Source organism: Triticum dicoccoides, chromosome 6A (assembly GCF_002162155.2).
Source record: "Triticum dicoccoides isolate Atlit2015 ecotype Zavitan chromosome 6A, WEW_v2.0, whole genome shotgun sequence".
Classification (NCBI taxonomy): domain Eukaryota; kingdom Viridiplantae; phylum Streptophyta; class Magnoliopsida; order Poales; family Poaceae; genus Triticum; species Triticum dicoccoides.
The window spans coordinates 287605019-287625135 of record NC_041390.1 but is presented as its reverse complement, the minus strand read 5'-3'; positions in this window follow the sequence as shown (position 1 = coordinate 287625135).

The window sequence follows — 20117 nt, the reverse complement described above, 5'->3', positions numbered from 1 at the left end:
CATGCACATGTCCATGGTCTATGAGATGCTTTACTTGCCTTTGTATTTCTTTGGTTTCTTCGGGGTTGACGCGGTAGGGAGCTTTGCTTGGAAGAGGTGCTCCGGGGATGAGGTCGATGCGGTGCTCGATGCCTTGTACTGGAGGTAGTCCCAGAGGTAGCTCGTCGGGGAAAACATCTTGAAATTCCTGCAAAAGAGAAGACAACACTAAAGGTAGAGTGTGAGAGGTGTTAGCTTGTGTTGCATTGTCCTTGCACAAAAGGACATAGCGTAGGACACTAGATGGGTTCTCACACACTCCTCTTATCTCACTTTTGGTGGAAAATAGGATTAAGTTCTTCTTTTCGCTCATGGTGGAGGCACTCGATTTGGGCTTGTGGCGCTCACTCTCTTTTTGGTGGCTCGCTCTCTCACTATTCTCTCCATGATGGGTAGCTTTCTTGTCGGCGATCATTTGGCTTGGAGACATGGGGCGAAGTACGTACTCCTTTCCTTTCATATTGAAGATGTAGTGGTTGGTTCGGCCGTTGTGGATGGCACCTCTATCAAATTGCCATGGGCGTCCAAGAAGAAGGTGGCAAACGGTCATTGGAACAACATCGCACTCCAAAGTGTCTTTGTAGGCGCCAATTTTGAAGGAGACTTATACTCGATGCTCGACTTGGATAGTGCCGGAGTCGCTAAGCCATTGAACTTTGTAGGGATTTGGATGCTTCATCTTGGGCAATTGGAGCTTGGAGCAAAGTTCTTCACTTGCGAGGTTATGACAACTCCCTCCATCGATGATGACCTTGACGAATCTTCCATTGATGCCGGCCTTGGTATGAAAGATATGTCATCTTTGGTCTTCTTCTTGGTGGTGTTGAAGAGTCAAGACCTTGGAGACAACAAGAGCGGGACTTGAATCTTCATCGCAAAAGACTTGTTCTTCTTCGTCGTTCACTTGCTGGTGCATGGCGACTTGCTCAAGGGCGTCCATTTATCCTTCACTCATTGAGTCATAAGTGTCGTCTTCGTTGAGGATCATGGTCCGCTTGTTGGTGCACTCATAGGACTTGTGGCCTCGGCCTCCGCATGTGAAGCATTTGAAGGAACTCGTCTTGACGGTCCCATCGGTTGGGGTAGATGATGATGAAGCTCTCGGTTTGAAGTTGCTCGTTGTAGGAGGATGACTTGGGGTTGACGAAGCTTTCTTGTGGCTCGACTTGTCGACGTTGCTTGTAGAAGGCTTGGTAGGCGGTGTTGGAGTCATTGAAGCTTGGGTGTTGGAGAAGCAGTATGACTTGGATGAGAACTTGGCATACTTGTAATCGTCTTGCACTTGACGTTCCACTTTGGTAGCTTGATGCACTAGCTCGATGAGGTTCGAGTATGGTTGGAAGTCGGAGATCTTCTTGATAGGATGGTTGAGTCCATTCAAGAAATGTGCCATTGTTTTCTCATCATCTTCCGTGATGTTGGCTCTTATCATGGCAATCTCCATCTCCTTGCAATACTCTTCAACACTCTTGGTTCCTTGCTTGAGTAGTTGGAGTTTCTTGAAGAGGTCGCGGTTGTAGTAGGTAGGCACAAAGCGTGCTCTCATGGCATCCTTCATTTGCGCCCACGTAGTGATCGGTGGTTCACCTCTTGCCTCACGGCGGTTGATGACATGTTCCCACCAAATGAGGACATAGTCTTGAAACTCAAGGAATGTGATACGTCTCCAACGTATCTATAATTTTTTATTGTTCCATGCTATATTATATCTTGTTTTGGACATTATTGGGCTTTATTATACACTTTTATATTATTTTTGGGGCTAGCCTATTAACCGAAGGCCTAGCCCAGAATTGATGTTTTTTGCATATTTCAGAGTTTCGCAGAAAAAGAATATCAAATGGAGTCCAAACGGAATGAAACCTTCGGGAACGTGATTTTTGGAACAAACGTGATCCAGAGGACTTGGACCCTACGTCAAGACATCTACCAGGAAGGCATGAGGTAGGGGGGCCTACCCCCCCCCCCCCACAGGCGCGCCCTCCACCCTCGTGGGGCCCACGTTGCTCCACCGACATACTCATTCCTCCTATATATACCTACGTACCCCCAAACTACCAGATACGGAGCCAAAACCCTAATTCCATTGCCGTAACTTTCTATATCCACAAGATCCCATCTTGGGGCCTTTTCCGGAGCTCCGCCAAAGTGGTATCGATCACAGAGGGCTTCTACATCAACACCATAGCCTCTCTGATGAAGTGTGAGTAGTTTACTTCAGACCTTCGGGTCCATAGTTATTAGCTAGATGGCTTCTTCTCTCTTTTTGGATCTCAATACAAAGTTCTCCCCCTCTCTTGCGGAGATATATTCGATGTAATATTCTTTTGCGGTGTGTTTGTTGAGACCAATGAATTGTGGGTTTATGATCAAGTTTATCTATGAACAATATTTGAATCTTCTATGAATTCTTTTATGTATGATTGGTTATCTTTGCAATTCTCTTCGAATTATCAGTTTGGTCTGGCCTACTAGATTGATCTTTCTTGCAATGGGAGAAGTGCTTAGCTTTGGGTTCAATCTTGCGGTGTCCTTTCCGAGTGACAGTAGGGGCAGCAAGGCACAAATTTTATTGTTGCCATCGAGGATAACAAGATGGGGTTTATATCATATTGCATGAGTTTATCCCTCTACATCATGTCATCTTGCTTAAAGCGTTACTCTCTTCTCTTGAACTTAATACTCTAGATGCATGCTGGATAGCGGTCGATGTGTGGAGTAATAGTAGTAGATGCAGGCAGGAGTCGGTCTACTTGTCTTGGATGTGATGCCTATATACATGATCATACCTAGATATTCTCATAACTATGCTCAGTTCTGTCAATTGCTCAACAGTAATTTGTTCACCCACCGTAATACTTATGCTCTCGAGAGAAGCCACTAGTGAAACCTATGCCCCCAGGTCTATTTTCCATCATATTAATCATCCAATACTTAGTTATTTCCTTTGCCATTTATTTTACTTGCATCTTAATTCTCTTTATCATAAAAATACCAAAAATATTATCTTATCAGATCTATCAGATCTCACTCTCATAGGTGACCGTGAAGGGATTGACAGCCCCTTTATCACATTGGTTGCAAGGAGTTTATTTGTTTGTGTAGGTGCGAGGGACTCGTGCGTGGCCTGCTACTGGATTGATACCTTGGTTCTAAAAAACTGAGGGAAATACTTACGCTGCTCTGCTGCATCACCCTTTCCTCTTCAAGGGAAAACCAACGCAGTGCTCAAGAGGTAGCAAGAAGGATTTCTGGCGCCGTTGCCGGGGAGTCTGCGCAAAATTCAACATACCAAGTACCCATCACAAACCCTTATCTCCCGCATTACATTATTTGCCATTTGCATCTCGTTTTCCTCTCCCCACACTTCACCCTTGCCGTTTTATTCGCCCTCTCTCTCTCCGTCCTCCTCCTCTTTCTCTATTTGCTTTTTTGCCAGTCTCTTGTTTCCTTGTGTGTTGGTTTGCTTGCTTGTCGTTATGGCTAGTCCCCTATCTTCTCCGTTGTCTCCCGAAAATGAAGTTCTTAATTTTAAGCAAAGGGAAGGAGAAAACCTTAAAGACGCTTGGTATAGAATTTGCAATGCTCAAAATAGATCTACCAGGAAGAAATCTACTTCTATTCTTCTTTGCAATTTTTATGTAGGTGCTATTCCTTGGCATAGATATATCCTTGATACCATTACCGAAGGGAATTTCTTGGGTAGCCACACTTTTGATTCCTATAATGCTATGATAGATTTGTTTGGCTCACCCCCTCGTTTAGTTAATGGAACTATGTTAACTTTGGAGCATGTAATGCAAAAACTTGAAATTATTGAAAATAAAGTTGCTACCGTAGAGTTAATTGAAAATTTTGATAAAAAGATCCATAACCAAATACTCAATATGGATCTAAAGTAGGAGTCACTTTGAAAAATATTAAGGAGAAGGAACTCATAGTTAATGAAAGAATAAATCATGATTCCACTAGAATTGATAAACTTGAGGGTATCATTACCAACTTGGGAACCGCTTTTTCATCCGTAAAGAATAGTCCGAGTCCTCCAACTAAAATTGCCAAGCTTATGTATGTTCCTAAAAATAAGGGTGAATCCTCTAGCAAAGAAACTGCGGATCTCAAATCTATAAGTATTCATCCTAATCTTTTTGCTATCATTAAGGAACCATTTGCTACTAATGATTTTTTCGATTTTGTGCCTAGAAGTTTGATTATTGATAAAAGTAAACAAACTCCTAAAGATGATAGATGTCTCATTAAAGAATTACCAACTAAAGATACCTAGATCTATCTTCGCTTTTATGCCTAGCTAGGGGCGTTAAATGATAGCGCTTGTTGGGAGGCAACCCAATTTTATTTTTATTCCTTGCTTTTTGCTCCTGTTTAGTAATAAATAATTTATCTAGCCTCTGTTTGGTTGTGTTTTTTGTGCTTAATTAGTGTTTGTGCCAAGTAGAACCGTTGGGAAGACTTGGGGAAAGTCTTTTTAATCTTGCTGTAAAACAACAGAAACTTTAGCACTCATGAGAATTGCTGTCATTTTTATTTGGAAAGTTATATTTAGTTAATTATTTTCTCATATGATTAATAGATAAATTCCTCACGTCCAGAAATTTATTTTGGAATTTTTGGGGTTCCAGATCTTGCTTTAGCTACAGATTACTACAGACTGTTCTGTTTTTGATAGATTCTATTTTGCGTGCATTGTTTGCTTATTTTAATGAATCTATGGCTAGTAAAATAGTTTATAAACCATAGGGAAGTCGAAATACAGTAGGTTTAAGACCAATATAAATAAATAATGAGTTCATTATAGTACCTTGAAGTGGTGTTTTGTTTTATTTCGCTAACGGAGCTCATGAGATTTTCTACTTTAAGTTTTGTGTTGTGAAGTTTTCAAGTTTTGGGTAAAGATTTGATGGATTATGGAACAAGGAGTGGCAAGAGCCAAAGCTTGTGGATGCCCATGGCACCCCCAAGATAATCTAAGGACACCTAAAAGCCAAAGCTTGGGGATGCCCCGGAAGGCATCCCCTCTTTCGTCTACTTCCATCGGTAACTTTACTTGGAGCTATATTTTTATTTGCCACATGATATGTGTTTTTCTTGGAGCGTCTTGTATTATTTCAGTCTTTATTTGTTAGTTTTCCACAATCATCCTTGCTGTACACACCTTTTGATAGAGACACACATGATTCGGAATTTATTAGAATACTCTATGTGCTTCACTTATATCTTTTGAGTTATATAGTTTTTGCTCTAGTGCTTCACTTATATCTTTTAGAGCGCGTTGGTGGATTTGTTTTATAGAAACCATTGTTCTCTCATGCTTCACTTAGATTATTTTGAGTGTCCTACAAAACAGTGTGGTAAATTGCTTTAATTATGTTAGGCATTCAAGATTAATAATAAAAATTTCTTATGAGTGTGTTGAATACTATGAGAACTTTGATACTTGATAATTGTTTTGAGATATGGAGATGGTGATATTAGAGTCATGCTAGTTGAGTAGTTGTGAATTTGAGAAATACTTGTGTTAAAGTTTGTGATTCTCGTAGCATCCACATATGGTGAACTGTTATGTGATGAAGTCGGAGCATGATTTATTTATTGATTGTCTTCCTTATGAGTGGCGGTCAGGGACGAGCGATGGTCTTTTCCTACCAATCTATCCCCCTAGGAGCATGCGCCTAATACTTTTCTTTGATAACTTGTAGATTTTTGCAATAAGTATATGAGTTCTTTATGACTAATGTTGAGTCCATGGATCATACGCACTCTCACCCTTCCACCATTGCTAGCCTCTCTAATATCGCGCAGCTTTCGCCGGTATCATACGCCCACCATATACCTTCCTCAAAACAGCCACCATACCTACCTAGCATGGCATTTTCATAGCCATCCCAAGATATATTGCCATGCAACTTACCACCGTTCCGTTTATTATGACACGCTCCATCATTGTCATATTGCTTCGCATGATCATGTAGTTGACATTGTATTTGTGGCAAAGCTACCGTTCATAATTCTTTCATACATGTCACTCTTGATTCATTGCATATCCCGGTACACCGCCGGAGGCATTCACATAGAGTCATATTTTGTTCTAAGTATTGAGATGTAATTGTTGAGTTGTAAGTAAATAAAAAAGTGTGATGATCATCATTTTTAGAGCATTGTCCCAAGTGAGGAAAGGATGATGGAGACTATGATTCCCCCACAAGTCGGGATGAGACTCCGGACTAAATAAATAAATAAAAGAGGCCATAAAAAAGGGAAAAGGCCTAAATAAAAAAATGAGAGAAAAAGAGAGAAGGGACAATGCTACTATCCTTTTACCACACTTGTGCTTCAAAGTAGCACTAAGATCTTCATAGAGAGTCTCCTATGTTATCACTTTCATATACTAGTGGGAATTTTTCATTATAGAACTTTGCTTGTATATTCCAATGATGGGCTTCCTTAAAATGCGCTAGGTCTTTGTGAGCAAGCGAGTTGGATGCGCACCCACTTAGTTCTTTTTGATGAGCTTTCATATACTTATAGCTCTAGTGCATCCGTTGCATGGCAATCCCTACTCACTCACATTGATATCTATTAATGGGCATCTCCATAGCCCGTTCATACACCTAGTTGATGTGAGACTATCTTCCCTTTTTGTATTCTCCACAACCACCATTCTATTCCACTATAGTGTTATGTCCATGGCTCACGCTCATGTCTTGCGTGAAGATTGAAAAAGTTTGAGAACACCAAAAGTATGAAACAATTGCTTGGCTTGTCATCGGGGTTGTGCATGATTTAAATATTTTGTGTGGTGAAGATGGAGCATAGCCAGACTATATGATTTTGCAGGGATAACTTTCTTTGGCCATGTTATTTTGAAGAGACATAATTGCTTAGTTAGTATGCTTGAAGTATTATTATTTCTAAGTCAATATTGAAATTTTGTCTTGAATCTTTCGGATCTGAATATTCATACCACAATTAAGAAGAATTACATTGAAATTATGCCAAGTAGCATTCCACATCAAAAATTCTGTTTTTTTCATTTACCTACTCGAGGACGAGCATGAATTAAGCTTGGGGATGCTTGATACGTCTCCAACATATCTCTAATTTTTTATTGTTCCATGTTATATTATATCCTGTTTTGGACAATATTGGGCATTATTATACACTTTTATATTATTTTTGGGACTAATCTATTAACTGGAGGCCTAGCCCAGAATTGCTATTTTTTGCCTATTTTAGAGTTTCGTAGAAAAAGAATATCAAACAGAGTCCAAACGAAATGAAACCTTCGGGAACGTGATTTTCGAAACAAATGTGATCCAGAGGACTTGGACCCTACGTCAAGACATCAACCAGGAAGGCACGAGGTAGGGGGCAAGCCTACCGCCCCCCCCCCCCCATAGGCGCACCCTCCACCCTCGTGGGGCCCATGTTGCTCCACCGACGTACTCCTTCCTCCTGTATATACCTATGTACCCCCAAACTACCAGATACGGAGCCAAAACCCTAATTCCACCGCCGTAACTTTCTGTATCCACGAGATCCCATCTTGGGGCCTTTTCCGGAGCTCCGCCGAAGGGGGTATCGATTATGGAGGGCTTCTACATCAACACCATAGCCTCTCCGATGAAGTATGAGTAGTTTACTTCAGACCTTCGGGTCCATAGTTATTAACTAGATGGCTTCTTCTCTCTTTTTGGATCTCAATACAAAGTTCTCCCCCTCTCTTGTGGAGACCTATTCGACGTAATCTTCTTTAGTGGTGTGTTTGTTGAGACAGATGAATTGTGGGTTTATGATCAAGTTTATCTATGAACAATATTTGAATCTTCTATGAATTCTTTTATGTATGATTGGTTATCTTTGCAAGTCTCTTCGAATTATCAGTTTGGTTTGGCCCACTAGATTGATCTTTCTTGCAATGGGAGAAATGCTTAGCTTTGGGTTCAATCTTGCGGTGTCCTTTCCGAGTGACAGCAGGGGAAGCAAGGCACGTATTGTATTGTTGCCATCGAGGATAACAAGATGGGGTTTATATCATATTGCATGAGTTTATCCCTCTACATTATGTCATCTTGCTTAAAGCGTTACTCTGTTCTCTTGAACTTAATACTCTAGATGCATGCTGGATAGTGGTCGATGTGTGGAGTAATAGTAGTAGATGCAGGCAGGAGTTGGTCTACTTGTCTTGGACGTGATGCCTATATACATGATCATAGCTAGATATTCTCATAACTATGCTCAATTCTGTCAATTGCTCAACAGTAATTTGTTCACCCACTATAATACTTATGCTCTCAAGAGAAGCCACTAGTGAAACCTATGGCCCCTGGGTCTATTTTCCATTATATTAATCTTCCAATACTTAGCTATTTCCTTTGCCATTTATTTTATTTTCATCTTTATTTCTCTTTATCATAAAAATACCAAAAATATTATCTTATCATATCTATCAGATCTCACTCTCGTAGGTGATCGTGGGATTGACAACCCCTTTATTGCGTTGGTCGCAAGGAGTTTATTTGTTTGTGTAGGTGTGAGGGACTCGTGCGTGGCCTCCTACTAGATTGATACCTTGGTTCTCAAAAACTGAGGGAAATACTTACACTGCTCTGCTGCATCACCCTTTCCTCTTCAAGGGAAAACCAACGCAGTGCTCAAGAGGTAGCAGGATGCCATCACGATCTTCTTCTCTTCTTCATAGTTGTGCAAGCGGAAGATTTTGTCGACCTTCAATGCCCATGAAAGGTACTCTTTGGGATCGTTGCTTCCATTGAACTTAGGCATGGTGAACTTTCGCTTGCCGTAGCGTTGCTCTTCATTGTGTTGGGGTTGGGGGAAAACCAACGCAGTGCTCAAGAGGTAGCAGGATGCCATCGCGATCTTCTTCTCTTCTTCATAGTTGTGCAAGTGGAAGATTTTGTCAAACTTCAATGCCCATGAAAGGTACTCTTCGGGATCGTTTCTTCCATTGAACTTAGGCATGGTGAACTTTAGCTTGCCGTAGCGTTGCTCTTCATTGTGTTGGGGTCGGGGATGATGACGCTCATGCTGTTGACCTCATGTTGGTCTTGTCATGGAGGATTCCCATTGTCTTCTTGCTCTTGGTGAACTTGATGTACTTGGGGTTCTTGATGAGCCTGTGGAGGGGCTTGTCAAGCTCGAGGACAAACTTGAGGAACTTGACGATGCACACGTGATTGGTAAATCCTCTCTTGAACTTCTTCGCGAAGTGCTTCCTCTTGTTCACGCCGATGGCGATTACGTGTGGCGACGGCATGACATGAATCTTGAAGGGCATGTTGTGCCTCAAGTGCTTGAGATTCACGGAGTTGTTGTTCTTGGCGTTGTGCCTTGGCATCTTGTGCATCTTGGTGTAGACGCGCTCGCTCTTCCTCTTCATGTTGGCGTTGTTGTTGTCGTTCTCGTGCTAGCGCAAAAGCCGCTTGGGGTTGACGTTGTCGGTGCTCTTGAGAGTCGGTGTCGCGTAGAGGATTGAGGCTTGCTTGATGATCGTTGCGTGCGGCACGTCGAAGACTGTTCAATGTCGGTGTACTTGAGCCGGAGAGGGTGAAGTCGGAATGTCGACTTGAGCGGGTCTGTCTTGATGAGGATGAAGTGGAAGAAGAGCGGTTGAGCAACAAAGTGCTAATCTCGTCCACTCTTGTGTCATTCTCTTGCTTGTGATCGTCGAGCTTGTGATCGAAGTAGTCCCTTGTACGTTGCTCGGAGAGTCGCAAGTCAGCGGCGAGGTTGTCGATGCGTTCACTCATTGCTTGTTGCTCTTGATGCAAAGCACGTTGTGCACCAAAGAGGTGGCTCTTGCTGACGTAGGAGTTCATGTCGTCATCGTGCTCAATGAAGAGTGGTTTGGCAGAAGTACTTGGCCAATCCACCATTCCAAGAGAAAAGTGTGAGTGGTAGAAAGAGAAGAACGTATGCCAAATGTACCTTGACCGAAGTTGAAAGTGGATCAATGATCACTCCAATGTGGACAAGAAAATAGCACAATTGGTACCAATTCTTGTCAGTTTCTCACACCTACACAAGTAAAATCTTATGGTCGAGCTTGGTTAGGATGGTGGCACAAAATTTGATGCAATTGTTAGTGAGCTTCAATAATGTTGGAAAAGATTCGCAAGTTTGCAATGCAACAAGTAGACCAAGCAATATAAGGTACACGGAAACACACACGCAAAAAGATAAGTGGGGTCGTGCAACCAAGGATGAGCCAAAATGTGGAATCCACAAAAATGCTCTTGTTGCACAACACTAGAGAGATGCTAGCACGATTGCACAATAGGCGGATACAAAGACTTGTGCACAACCTACTAAGCAAAAATGCAATGACTTCTATACCAAGTATGCTCTATGCAAGGTGTTTCTATGATATGATCCAAGATGATCTAGTGTGACAATCTTAATGTTGTATGATGATGTGGTTCTTGCTTAAAAGCTCTTTGCTTAACTTTCCCTTTTGCTTAAAATCTTGTTTGGCTCTTTGTTGTTTGAGCTCTTTTCTCATGCGATGCTTCACGAACCAAGATAGCAATTGTGTATGCGATGACAACCTTGTGACACATGAGATGATACCAAGATATGCAACAATGATGTATGTATGCTATGGGAAGTATGATCACTAATGTGCACAAGTCTCGTTGCCGGCAATACTCAAAAGCTAGTCTCGATGGGTAAGCGACGCAAAGGAGTAAGGCTATGATGTCTATCGATGTAATGGAAAGAATGATGTATCATGATACCAATGACAAGGTTACCATTCTCGCTTATGGTATGGTGTCAAAATGGTGGCACGAATACCAAGATGTAGTCGATGTGGTCGTTGTTGATGATGCGTCTGTGGCGAAGATGAGCGGCGGTGATGTTGATGTCGAACCGTATCTAAATAGCCGAAACACAAGTAGGACACGAAACTGCAACTCAAATTCTCAAAGCAAAATTGGACCAAAATTGTCGGAGTTGGAAGTGGTAAGCGATGGTGGTGGTATGCGGAGGTGGTGGTGGTATGCGGAACTATATGTGGGCATCGGAACAAAAATTGGCGAAATATCGACGGAAAACGGGCGGTGGAGAGGAAATGATGCTGCCATGGGCCGGATGTCCGGGCTTGATGAACGGGGTGTCGGATGTCCGGGACATCGGTCCGGATGTCTGGGCTCTGGATTTGGGGACGAACGTGATGAACACCACGTGGAGAGGTCAAATCCGGGCAAAATTCAGAGGAATTTGTGGATGGAAATTGGGGAAAAGTGGATGGAAGGCTAGATCTACCTGCAACACACGAAATCCGCGGATCAAATCCAACAAAACTTCATCACAAAAAAAATTGGGGGCTATTTTTGTGGGGAATTTTAGAATTAGGAACAAAATCAACAAAAAAAGGCTAGAAACACAACGGGGAGGCTCTGAAATCATGATCAACGTGGCTCTAGATACCAAGATGATGTAGGGTAGAACCCTAATCGCCCGATCTTTCCCGAAAGGAGCGGATCCCGCGATGAACATGAAGAACACGAGAGGAAACACGAGAAAATCACTAAACCCAACAAGAAATAGTCACACATGTGCTAGATCCTCGAGTACACAAGAGATCACAAGATCCACAGACAACTAAGGACGATACAAAGGTAGCCGGTCTTCTCTGTGAGGAGGTCTTGAGGTTCTTCCCGTAAAGGGGTCTTGAATCCGCTTGGGGGATCTTCTCCGAGGAGGCTCTATCTCCGAGGAGAAGGTAACGAAGTGGATGAGCAAAGCTCTCACACGAAATATGAGCTAATACTTTGTTAACCCTAGAAAGAGGAATGAGGAGGAATATATATAGTCTAGGGGGTTGAAGGGGTACACGGGCCTCAGCCCTTCACTGTGCACAGATAGGGGAGGTCGAATGTCCTGGCGTCGGGCCGGATGTCCGGGCTTTCATGCGGGGCCGGATGTCCAGCCCAGAGAGGCCGAATGTCCTGGCTGGCGGGGCCGGATGTCCGGGGCCTGTAGACGCTTGGTGGCTGTGCAGCTTGTGGTGGACGACGCTCCAGGGGCCGGACGTCCGGGGTCGCGGCCGGATGTCCGGGTCCTGGGAGGTGTTCTTGACTCCTTCCGTGGGTTCTCTTCATCCATGGACTTGGCGGCTTGTACGTATTCACGTGCATCTTCGGGAGGGTCCTCTTGGTACCTGATCATGCACAACATCTCGGACTTAGGTAGTAGCCATGTCTCGAGGGGATCATAAGCAATATCACTAAGGAGAGAAGTCACCTCGGTCTCGAGAGCCCTAGCTCTAGCTCGAGTCATAGGTCCTCTTGGTAGTTCGTGAGATGATGGTAGGTCCATGGGGATGACCGTAGGATGCTCCGCATCAAACCATCTCAAGAAGGTGCATGAAGATACAAGGCACACCATCGAGCGCCAAGTACAACGTCTTGTGACCAAGCTCAACATCAACAAGCACCCCATGGTATTCAACATTGGTGATCTTGTGTGTCTACACCTTCGCAAGGACCGCTTCCCTACTGAACGCAAGTCCAAACTCCTACCACGAGCGGATGGACCCTTCAAGGTGCTTGCATGCTACAACAACAATGCTTACAAGATCGACCTCCCGCGTGACAAGTACAACGTGAGTGACATCTTCAATGTCAAGGATCTCTCGCCCTACCATGGTGATGAAGAATTCGATCTGAGGTCGGATCTTTCCCAAGGGAGGGGAGATGATGCGAAGCATCCCAAGATCATCCCCATGGACCTACCTACATCTCCCACGACACCACTTGGACCAATGACAAGGGCACGAGCAAAGGCTATCGAAGATAAGGTGAACTCGCTCCTCTGCGAACTACCACTTTCTATACATGAGACATGGTTACTACCTCAAGTGGAAACACTATGCGTGATCAGGTACTTGGAGGAGAGCCATGGAGCAGCTACACCCATCGGACAAGATGACGAGGACACCAAGCGCCAAGGTCATGAAGAAGCCAACAAAGCTACAACCACCAGACATCGGGAGCCTGAAGCCCCAGCCGAAAGATACAGCGAGTGGACGTCCGACCAGGACCGGACGACCGGCCACACCCCCCAGCAAGCGGACGACCGGGCAAGACCGGACATCCGGCGCCACCACACCCGAGCCAAAATTAGCGAAAGTCCGAAGTGACCGGATGTCCGGCACCTCCATCACAGAATGGAACCAGCGGAAGTCCAGAAGCCACCGGACGTCCGGACGCCCATGAGCCACCGGACAACCAGTCCCTAGCGGACATCTGGTACCTGTCTGCGCACAGGATTCGGGCTCGAGGCCCATGTACCCCCACACTTCATCCCAATTTGCACTAAGACTATAAATAGGCCTCCTACTCCTCCTAGCTAGGGTTAGCAAAGTAGTAGCAAATTTAGAGATAGTGCTTTGCTCATCCACATCGGATCTACTCCTTGAGAGAGACCGCGGCCCCTCTTCGGAGAAGATCCCTTTGGATTCAAGACCTCCTCATGGAGAAGACCCCCATCAAGACCTCCTTTGGAGAAGAACCGGTTACCGTGTATCGTCCCTTGTTGATCGTGGATCATGTATATCCCTTTGTGTTCATGGATCTAGCACATGTGTGATCATACTTGTTGGTTTGAGTGTTCCTCTTGTGTTCCCCCTTTGTGATTTCCCCTCGTGTTTTCCCTAGTGTTCTTCGCGGGATCCGCTCCTTTCGTGAAAGATCGGCCATCTAGGGTTCCACCCTACATTAAACTCCTTCATCCAGACTCCTTCATTTGCTGCTTCTGAAGCAGCTATGTACTCTGCTTCACACGTAGATCCCGCCACGACGCTCTGCTTGGAACTGCACCAACTAAAAGCTCCACCATTCAATAAAAATATGTATCCGGTTTCTGACTTAGACTCATCCAGATCAGTGTCAAAGTTTGCATCGACGTAGCCATTTACGACGAGCTCTTTGTCACCTCCATAAACGAGAAACATATCTGATGCGGAGCATTCCAAGATCATCCCCATGGACGCACCCACACCTCCAACGGCACCGTTTGGACCAATGACACGAGCCCGAGCCAAGGCTATCGAAGATAAGGTGAACTCACTCCTCTCCGAACTTCCACTTTCTATGCATGAGACATGGCTACTACCTAAGTCTGAGATATTGTGCATGATTAGCTACCAAAAGGGTCCTCCTGGAGATGCGCATGAAGATGTAGAAGTCCCCAAGTCCACGGATGAGGAGAACCAACGGAAGGAGCCAAGAGCATCTCCCAGGCCCCGGACATCCGGCCCCTGGAGCGCCTTCCTCTACAGCAACCCAGCCGCAGAAGGCTATAGGCCCCGGACATCCGGCCCCGGCAGCCCGGATATCCGGCCCCTCCCGAGCTCCCGGACATCCGGCCACCGGCCCGGAAATCCGGCCCCTCCGAACCCGAGAGCAACAAATGTCACCGCTCCAGCCCGGACATCCGCCCCCCCCAGCCCGGACATCCGGCGTCGCCTGAACGCCCGGACATCCGGCCCAACGCCCGGACGTTCGGCCTCCCTGTCTATGCACAGTAAAGGACCGAGGCCCGTGTATCCCCTTCTCCCCCTAGACTATATATACTCTATCCCATACAACTTTCTAGGGTTAGCGTTGGTTTAGCTCATGTTAGAGATAGAGCTACGCTGATCCACATCGGATCAACTCCACGAGAGAGATCGCGGCCTCTACGGAGAAGATCCCTTTGGATTCAAGACCTCCTTGCGAAGAAGATCATCAATACCCCCTCTTGGGCGGCCCCCCCCCCAAGACCTCCTCACGGAGAAGACCATTACCTCTTGTATCATCCGTTGTTGACTTTGGATCTTGTATCTCTATTTATGTGTCGAGGATCTAGCACATGTGTGATCATTCTTGTTGGTTTGAGTGTTCTCTTGTGTTCCCCTCATGATTTTTCCCTTGTTTCCCTCCTCGTGTTCTTCGTGTTCATCGCGGGATTCGCTCCTTTCGTGAAAGATCGGGCCACTAGGGTTCTACCCTACATCATCTTGGTATCTAGAGCCACGTTGATCACGATTTCGGAGCCTCCCCGTTGTGTTTCTAGCCTTGTTTTGTTGTTTTTCGTCCTAATTCGAAAATTCCCCACCAAAAATAGCCCCAAATATTTTTTGTGATTTGTTGGTGTGTTGAGATTTTGTTGGTTTGGATCCGTGGATTTGCTTTGTTTTGAGTGGATCTAGCTTCCCTTCCTTTTTCCCCTTTTCCCATCCACAAATTCCTCCGAAATTTCGCCCGGATTTATCCTCCCCACGCGGTATTCATCCCGTTTATCCCCGGATCTAGAGCCCGGACATCCGGCCCGTAGAGCCCGGACATCCGGCCACACCCGGACATCCGGCCTTCCACCCGGACATCCGGCCCCTGGCAGCAACTTCTCCATCCACCGCCTCGTTTGCATGCTTTGAGCAAGAAGAATGCGCCTTTTGTTTGGGGACCATCCCAAGATACCGCATTCAATGAGCTTAAGAATTTGCTTACTCATGCTCCTGTGCTTGCTTTACCCAACTTTGACAAGCCTTTTGAAATTCATTGCGATGCTAGTGGTAATGGCATAGGAGGTGTGTTAATGCAAGAGAAGCGCCCCATAGCTTACTTTAGTGAGAAACTTTCCGGAGCGCAACTCAATTACCCCATCTATGACAAAGAGCTATATGCTTTAGTCCGCATTTTGCATGAATGGGAACATTACCTTCGTCCCCATGAGTTTATCATTCATACTGATCATGAGACTCTCAAGTATCTTAAGGGTCAAACGAAGTTGAACAAGCATCATGCTAAATGGAGTGAATTTATTGAGTCTTTTCCCTATGTCATCAAGTACATCAAGGGTAAAGAAAACATTGTAGAGGATGCTCTTTCCCGCATATGCATGCTTGTCACACAACTTGAGTTAGATGTCATTGGCTTCAAGCATATCAAAGACTTGTATGAGCATGATGCAACTTTTGCTACTCCTTATGCCAAGTGTTTGTCGAATACATCTTGGGAACGCTATTACATCAAAGCTGGCTATCTTATGAGAGCTAACAAACTTTGCATCCCCGAGTCGTCTCTTCGTTTGTTGCTTTTGTAGGAATCGCATGGAGGAGGCTTAATGGGACACTTCGGACGCGACAAGACGTTCGCCACGCTCTCGAAGAGCTACTTTTTGCCAAAGATGTTTCGGGACGTCAATCGTTTCACCAACCGGTGTTCTACATGTCGCCAAGCTAAGTCCAAAGCTCAATCTCATGGTCTCTATATGCCTTTACCAATTCCATACCAACCATGGGAAGACATTAGCATGGACTTTGTACTTGGTTTGCCTAGAACTCGAAATGGGAAAGATTCCATATTTATCATTGTGGACCGTTTCTCAAAAATGGCACATTTTATTCCTTGCCACAAGATAGACGATGCTTCACATGTTGCTAATCTCTTTTGTAGGGAAATTTTGCATCTCCATGGTGTGCCAAAAACCATCGTATCGGACCGCGACGTCAAGTTCCTTAGCTACTTTTGGAAGACCCTATGCGCCAAGCTCGGAATCAAGCTACTCTTCTCCACGGTGTACCATCCTCAAACCGACGGTCAAACGGAAGTGACAAACCGCACCCTCTTCGCTCTACTTCAAGTACTCATCAAGAAGAACATCAAGGAGTGGGAGGAGTGTCTACCCATTGCCGAGTTCGCCTACAACCGAGAAAGACACTCAACAACCGGCAAGTCCCATTTCGAGGTCGTCTACGGATTCAACCCTTTGTCACCATTGGATATTCTACCTCTACGACTCCAAGAGGGAATCAATTTGGACGCAAGTGCAAGAGCGACCCATATCAAGAAGGTGCATGAAGATACAAGAAACACCATCGAGCGCCAAGTACAACGCCTTGCGACCAAGATCAACGTCAACAAGCACCCTATGATATTCAACATTGGAGACCTCGTGTGGCTACACCTTCGCAAGGACCGTTTTCCCCAAGAACGCAAGTCCAAACTTCAACCACGCGCGGATGGACCATTCAAGGTGCTTGCACGCTACAGCAACAACGCTTACAAGATCGACATTCCTCGTGACAAGTACTCCGTGAGCGACATCTTCAACATCAAAGATCTCTCGCCCTACCATGGTGATGAGGATTTCGATCCGAGGACGGATCTTCCCCAAGGGAGGGGAGATTATGCGGAGCATCCCAAGATCATCCCCATGGACGCACCCACACCTCCAACGGCACCGTTTGGAGCAATGACACGAGCCTGAGCCAAGGCTATCGAAGATAAGGTGAACTCACTCCTCTCCGAACTTCCACTTTCTATGCATGAGACATGGCTACTACCTAAGTCCGAGATGTTGTGCATGATTAGGTACCAAGAGGGTCCTCCCGGAGATGCGCATGAAGATGTAGAAGTCCCCAAGTCCACGGATGAGGAGAACCAACGGAAGGAACCAAGAGCATCTCCCAGGCCCTGGACATCCGGCCAAGGCCTCGGACATCCGGCCCCTGGAGCGCCTTCCTCTACAGCAACCCAGCCGCAGAAGGCTACAGGCCCCGGACATCCGACCCCGGCAGCCCGGACATCCGGCCCCTCCCGAGCTCCCGGACATTCGGCCATCGGCCCGGAAATCCGGCCCCTCCGAACCCGACAGCAACAAATGTCACCGCTCCAACCCGGACATCCGGCCCCCCAGCCCGGACATCCGGCGTCGCCTGAACGCCCGGACATCGGCCTGACGCCCGGACGTCTGGCCTCCCTGTCTACACACAGTAAAGGGTCGAGGCCCGTGTATCCCCTTCTCCCCCTAGACTATATATACTCTATCCATTACAACTTTCTAGGGTTAGCGTTGGTTTAGCTCATGTTAGAGATAGAGCTACGCTCATCCACATCGGATCTACTCCACGAGAGAGACCGCGGCCTCTACGGAGAAGATCCCTTTGGATTCAAGACCTCCTTGCGGAGAAGATCATCAAGACCCCCTCTTGGGCGGCCCCCTCAAGACCTCCTCACGGAGAAGACCGTTACCTCTTGTATCGTCCATTGTTGACTTTGGATCTTGTATCTCTATTTGTGTTTCGAGGATCTAGCACATGTGTGATCATTCTTGTTGGTTTGAGTGTTCTCTTGTGTTCCCCTCGTGATTTTCCCCTTGTTTCCCTCCTCGTGTTCATCGCAGGATTCGCTCCTTTCATGAAAGATCGGGCCACTAGGGTTCTACCCTACATCAATATCCTTTGTCCTTTTTAGGTATTTCGGGATGTTCTTGACCGTTGTCCAGTGATCCACTCCTGGATTACTTTGGTACCTCCCTGCTAAACTAATAGCAAGGCACACATCAGGTCTGGTACACAGCATTGCATACATGATAGAACCTATGGCTGAAGCATAGGGAGTGACTTTCATGTTCTCTCTCTCTTCTGCAGTGGTCGGGCATTGAGTCTGGCGCAACTTCACACCTTGTAACACAGGCAAGAACCCTTTCTTTGCTTGATCCATTTTGAACTTCTTCAAAACTTTATCAAGGTATGTGCTTTGTGAAAGTCCAATTAAGCGTTTTGATCTATCTCTATAGATCTTGATGCCCAATATATAAGCAGCTTCACCGAGGTCTTTCATTGAAAAATTCTTATTCAAGTATCATATCAGAAATGCTACAGAGCTCCCACTCACTTTCTTGTAAATACAGGCTTCTCCAAAAGTCTGTATAAAACCATATGCTTTGATCACACTATCAAAGAGTATATTCCAACTCCGAGAGGCTTGCACCAGTCCATAAATGGATCGCTGGAGCTTGCACACTTTGTTAGCACCTTTTGGATCGACAAAACCTTCTGGTCGCATCATATACAACTCTTCTTTAAGATATTCATTAAGGAATGCAGTTTTGACATCCATTTGCCAAATTTATAATCATAAAATGCAGCAATTGCTAACATGATTCGGACGGACTTAAGCGTCGCTACGGGTGAGAATGTCTCATCATAGTCAACTCCTTAAACTTGTCGAAAACCTTTTGCAACAAGTCGAGCTTTGTAGACAGTAACATTACCGTCAGCGTCGGTCTTCTTCTTAAAGATCCATTTATTCTCTATGGCTTGTCGATCATCGGGCAAGTCAACCAAAGTCACTTTGTTCTCATAGATGGATCCCATCTCAGATTTCATGGCGTCAAGCCATTTTGCGGAATCTGGGCTCATCATCGCTTCCTCATAGTTCGTAGGTTCGTCATGGTCAAGTAACATGACCTCCAGAACAGGGTTAACATATTTAACACCCCGGATGTAACTTACCCAATTTGTACTCCAACTCTAGCCGTTTCCGGCGTTAAGTTATTTTATTTTCTCGGGTTCGGGTTTTTGTCTCCGTGTGTTGTTGTCGTTGTCATGCATCTCATATCATGTCATCATGTGCATTGCATTTGCATACGTGTTCATCTCATGCATTCGAGCATTTTCCCCGTTGTCCGTTTTGCATTCCGGTGCTTCGTTCTCCTCCGGTGGTCATTTCTACCTTTCTTTCGTGTGTGCGGATTAGACATTTCCGGATTGGACCGAGACTTGCCAAGCGGCCTTCGTTTACTAACGGTAGACCGCCTGTCAAGTTTTGTATCATTTGGACTTCGTTTGATACTCCAACGGTTAACCGAGGGACCGAAAAGGCCTCGTGTGTGTTGCAGCCCAACAACCCTCCAATTTGGCCCAAAAACCCACCTAAACCCTCTCCATCATCTAGAGCGTTCGATCACGATCGCGTGGCCGAAAACCACACCTCATTTGGACTATCCTAGCTCCATCTATGCCTATATAAAGAACCCCTCCTAAAAATCCCGGATCCCCTCCATCCCTAACCTCAGATCCATCTCCACCCGCCGCCGCCGGACAAAGCCGCCACCGACGGACACGTCCGGTCCGCCCCACCGCTGCCACGTGGCCCTCTCCCGTTGGCCGCCGCCCGGCGCCCACATCGCCGCGCCGCGCGGGCCCGCAAGGCCCGTGGCCGGCCCTCCCGCCGCCCAACTGGGTCGAGCCGCCCCAGCCGGCGCCG